This window comes from Pantherophis guttatus, chromosome 3, assembly GCF_059756535.1.
Source record: "Pantherophis guttatus breed Tessera chromosome 3, ASM5975653v1, whole genome shotgun sequence".
NCBI lineage: Eukaryota > Metazoa > Chordata > Lepidosauria > Squamata > Colubridae > Pantherophis > Pantherophis guttatus.
In genome coordinates, this window is record NC_142065.1 from 138595048 (window position 1) to 138600470 (window position 5423).

The window sequence follows — 5423 nt, forward strand, 5'->3', positions numbered from 1 at the left end:
TTAGCACCAGTCAATGGTATTTGTGATGCATTTTTGAATGTTCAGTTGACTGAATTTCATGTTTAATGAATAAAGTATAATAATAGACAAAAATGTTAAATCCAGTCTGAACATCTGGCTGACTGTGTGATGATGATGATGATGATGATGATGAAGAAGAAGAAGAAGAAGAAGAAGAAGAAGAAGAAGAAGAAGAAGAAGAAGAAGAAGAAGAAGAAGGAGGAGGAGAAGGAGAAGGAGAAGGAGAAGGAGAAGGAGAAGGAGAAGGAGAAGGAGAAGAAGAAGACATGAACCAACTTCAGCAACCACCCTGTTAGATTCGGCGAAGTAGACACTGAGGCCAGGCTGCTGAACAGGTAACTTTATTAAACAGCCTCAACAAGCAAAACAGAACGGAACCTTTCCTCCTGACAGCTGCTTAAAATAGCGAGCTGTCAGACAGTCCAACCAATCGAGAGCCAAGCAGCTTCCCGCTAAGTCAGTTGCTGTGCGCCTCCTCCAATCCGAGCCCGCTGATGATGGAGCCGGCTTGGGGCGTGTCAGCCCGCGAGGACTCAACACACCCTGTAGAAAATGAATTGAAACAAATAAAGAAATATGAATTATTCTGCCCCTGTTAAATGGAAAGATGTCATGACTGTCAAAGCAATTTGGAATAACATTTTGATGCAGTAGCATATCAAGAAGTTCACTAACTATCAAACTAACTAAATTCTGGTTTAGTTTCAAATTGCTCTTGCAAGAACAATAATATCAAAATGCTGTCTTCTACTGCCCTTTATACACTGTGACATTTTCCCAAATTGTTTCTTTGAACCCTGGTCAAACCACAGATGTATTCCAAGTTTTTTGGTTAAAAAATGCCTTATTCCTCATTTTGCAACTTCAGTGAAGCTAAGTATTGTAACTCTATTGATTCCAATCAATCCTGTTGTTTCATTTAATTTCTTTCCCTTCCCTTCACTTCGACTTAAGCTGTAAATATCTTGAAGTAGTAGAGCCTTGTGTTTACTTTGTAAACCATGTATTATTGGTGCCTCACTAATAAATATAATAGAAGAGAAAAGAAGCATTTAAAACGCTATATAACAGAATGCTCAGACCAGGTATAAATCCTTACTGTTTTGCTGTCCACATTACTTATACAGTATTGCAGTCCACTGATTTTATTTACAGTTTCTTAAATATTGTTTTCCCTGGGGGGAGGAAATCTTTCCTCTAGCTAGTGGGAGAGGTATTTTTAAATATATAGTGTGTTTATCAATGGCTGGGTATAATTTCTGTTGGGGAAACTTGACTACTAATAGACTTTTTCTAGTCCTCCAATTTTTGATATAGATGGATTTGACAAAATTTGCAGATCTGCTTCCATAAAAATTCAGAGACAATTTAATTCTAGTAAATCTTTATTTCTACTTTAAAATCAAACATCGAGGCTCCAGATATCAGCAAACTAAGCCCTGTGAGCCAAATCCAGAGGCCCACTCCATATTCTATATGGCCGACGAACTAAGAACGGATGAGTGAACAGGCCGAAGCCTCAGAGGAGCTTTTGGGGTCAAAGAAGGGTGGGGGCCAGGGATGATCTGGGAAATGGCAGGTGAACCAGAACAATAATAATCACAGTGTTCCTTGGCAAAATGAAACATTGTACTTCCATATTCCCACAACATGGGCTGAATTAGTTTGTTGTTGTTAGTTGTTGTGTCCAACCCATCATGACCCCATGGATAAGGTTCCTCCAGGCCTTCCTGTCCTCTACCATCCTCTGGAGTCCATTTAAGCTCACACAGACTGCTTCAGTGACCCATCCAGCCATCTCGTTCTCTGTCATCCCTTCTTCTTTTGCCCTCAATCATTCCCAGCATTAGGCTCTTCCTTCTCATTAGGTGATCAAAGTATTTGAATTTCATCTTCAGGATCTGGCCTTCTAAAGAGCAGTCAGGGTTGATCTCCTCTAGGACTGACCAGTTTGATCACCTTGCAGCCCAAGGGACTTGCAGGAGTCTTCTCCAGCACCATAGTTCAAGGGCCTCAATTATTTGGCGCTCAAATGAATTTAACTCTTTATAAAATTGGGTTTTTGATAAACTATAACCACTTGCCGGGCAATTGAAGGAGTAAACTGTCCTCCTTCTGTGTCAGCACAATACAAGAGTCCTGATATCCTGCTTGTGAGAAAGAACCTTAAGTCTTGAGTTTTTAGACTCAACAATGGGTTTGCAAAAAGGCTGAGATTTAAGTTTCGGAAACTTGGTGAATATTCAGCTTCAATTGCCAAGGTTTGCTGCTTTTAGTTCTTTGTTTGTTATATTGGATCATAGAAATTGTTTATCATGCATGGCAGCTATTTTCTTCTTTCTTAATAAAGAAATAGGTTTAGGGGAAGGACAGGAGAGAGATATTGTGGTTAAGGAGAGGTCAAGGATCAATTTTATTGTTTTTATTTTATTATTTTCTTGGGTATATTGTAGATATTAATGGGCATTTGGGGATATTATTTGGGGTATATTGTATTGTCCTTTAGGAGGTATTAGTTTGTATTTTTTATTTTTGTAATTTTGTGTTTATATTTTGGGAATGTTATTTGGTATCATTTTGGGAACTATTATTTCCTTGGGTTCAGCAAATACTGTACATTTAGTTCAGAAATACTTGTTTTATATCACAAAAACCATAAAGCAATCCTTCAGAAGATATGTGCTTTCTTATATGATTCAAATGCATTCTGAAATTAAGTGATGTGATTATAACATTTAATTATGGCTTTTACAGTTGCTGGTAATTTTTGTGCTGCTGGTTTTAAAATGTGTATTTTTTTTTAATGTAGATGTTTTCACTTGATGTTGAGTGTTTTTTAATATGTTGCAAGAGAATATAAACTATTTTATCCTCCCTGTCTCAAACTGGATTTACTCAAAAGCAAGAATGAGGAAGAAGGGAGAGGAAGAAGAAGGAAGAAACTAATCCAAATAATTTTAGTTATCTTTAAAAAACAAAAAAATCAGACTGAAGCAACTTGACTAAAATACAAAGAAACTAAAATAACTATTTCTTTAAAAAGGTTGTTCTGAAGTATGATGATACAACTATAAAATATAGTATATGGTCAATGAAAGCCAGCACTTAGAAAAATAATTCTCACAAGCAAGTGCGTGGTAATGATTTTTCTTGCTGTAAGAAAAATTCCTTTGGTGCTAGCGATACGGTTATAGCTTATTCCATCCACACTGTTCCCATCTGTAATGCCAGCTTGCTCACTTTCCCTTAGGACTGTGCTCTGTTTTAATAATAGAGTTGCAAGCTTCCCATAGCAAAGAGAAAAATGCTAAAAAAATAGGAAGACAAAAAGTGTCAAAAGTATTCCCCACCAGAAGTTAAACACAGCTTTTTATTTTCCCTCTTCTTTTTGGCATGAAAAGAATAGGACAAGATAATAGGAGCCCATGGGCATTTTGAGAATTAGAAGTATATTATGTCTGCTAGGTGGTAATTATGTGTTTCAAATACATTTGAATGAAGGCTTGGGAGGGCATAATCGTGGCCAGTGTGCTTATCTTACAGATGTTAGAAGGGCTTAGGAACCTGGCATTGCTACTTGGCTGTACTTGTGCCTTAATGCAGTTCAGCGGACATCAGAAAGGCTTACATTTTCATGCCCTTTCTGCTAAATTAAAGCAAGAAAATGAAAATAAGGAAGAAATATGGGAAATAAGCAAAATGCTTTAGCTTTACTGTGCCATCTGCTGCTCTTGGTCCTTGTTCCGTGGTTGAAAATAAAACATCTATTTTATTTTTATTTTATTTTACAATGGACAGATTGGTTTTTTTTCCCTTGCTTCAGGCTAACTGTACTAATTTTCAGAATCTCTGGCAATGTTACTTAGCAAGAATGTAGAATTAGGGAATCATTGATCCAAATGTTAGATCTATCATTTTGGAGATTCAGATGCCATTGTCCTAACTTTCAATTCATTGAAAGTTCAATTCATTTATCACTTTGCTCTTTAGTGATAAAATATAGTTTCCATCAATGTTCTGGCTTGCAGTGTGTTGGCTAGGAGGAAGACCTTCTTAACGGCAATAGCCAACCATAAAATCAGCAGGAACATCCAGGATATCTTTTAAAATGAACTTTATATTAACTTTTTGTATTGTTATTATTTCTATTTCTATTGTTTCATATTATAGCAGGTCATTCTACTGTGCATACAGGTTATTAATGTACATTTTATACATTAATCTGGTATAGTTTAAGAGGAAGAACTGTAAATAGTAATAATGGAGGTGATCGTAATGATAGACGAGGAGGGGAAGGTTGAGGTAGAATGGTTTCAGAATCCCTATAAAAATATAACTGCACAAATTAAAATAATAATTAAAAACTGTGCACATTTATATGTTCTGAAATGTTCTCCTTTTATTTAGGCAGTTTATCTGTCGTCTCAATCCAAGTGGATTCTAGGCAGTCTATAGATACCTTTATGCAAAAAACAATAAATGGCACACAATTACATATTCTCAAAAGATAATGCATTAAAAATGCATATTAAAAAAAAATTCCAGGACTCTATATTAAATTAGAAAGTATTTTTTAAAAAATCCCTGAATTGTATACTGCCATATCTATATACTTAACAGAAATTCACCTCAAGTTGAAGGACATCTATTATAAGTCTTTATTTAACAAGGATTGTTAAAATTCTCCTTGTTGTATATTTGTATAGTTTGCTCCTCTCTTCATTTCTCTTAGGAATCTACCATTAACCATGGTAACAAGAAGATGAAATGAACTTCATGATGTTCACAGTCTAAACCGAGCTCTTACCTGCTTGCAACCTAATCACAGACACAAGTCGCATGGTTTGTGTTGGGATACCAAAAATATGTCCTTGCTTGTCACTCCATTGATGTCTATATATCCCAATGGTAATACTTTCCTTCTGCTCTGGAGGGAGTGTCCATGCAAACAAATGTTGTTATGGCTTCAATAGAATGTAGCACGCATCATGAATCAATAAAAGAGTATATATGCAGCTCAGGGTGGAGTTTCTGGTGCTCTCTGAGCTTGGTTGTTTCCTGACAGACTTCATTACACAAATAGGTAACAACATCAGTGCTCTTACACATGTTGTCAGCATGTGTGTGTGTGTGTGTGTGTGTGTTTGTGTGTGTGTGTGTGTGTACAGGTAGCCGTCCACTTACAACAGTTCATTTAATGACCGTTCAAAGTTATAACGGCACTGAAAAAAGTGATTTATGACCATTTTCACACTTACAACCATTGCAGTACCCTTATGGTCACATGATCAAAATTCAGACACTTGGCAACTGACTCATATTTATGACAGTTACAGTGTCCTCGGGGTTACAGTGTAACCCCCTAGCAACCTTCTAACAAGCAAAGTCAATTGGGAAGATAG

General features: G+C 36.4%; 1 long non-coding RNA gene across 1 annotated transcript; it reads right to left on the reverse strand.

Annotated features, from left to right (window-relative positions):
- Positions 1 to 346: 346 nt before the first annotated feature.
- Positions 347 to 4963, reverse strand: LOC117662487 (uncharacterized). Its single transcript, XR_004590432.3, has 2 exons — positions 4829 to 4963; positions 347 to 564 (listed from the first exon to the last, which is right to left on the reverse strand). It is a non-coding gene; the product is annotated as an uncharacterized LOC117662487 (long non-coding RNA).
- Positions 4964 to 5423: the final 460 nt, after the last annotated feature.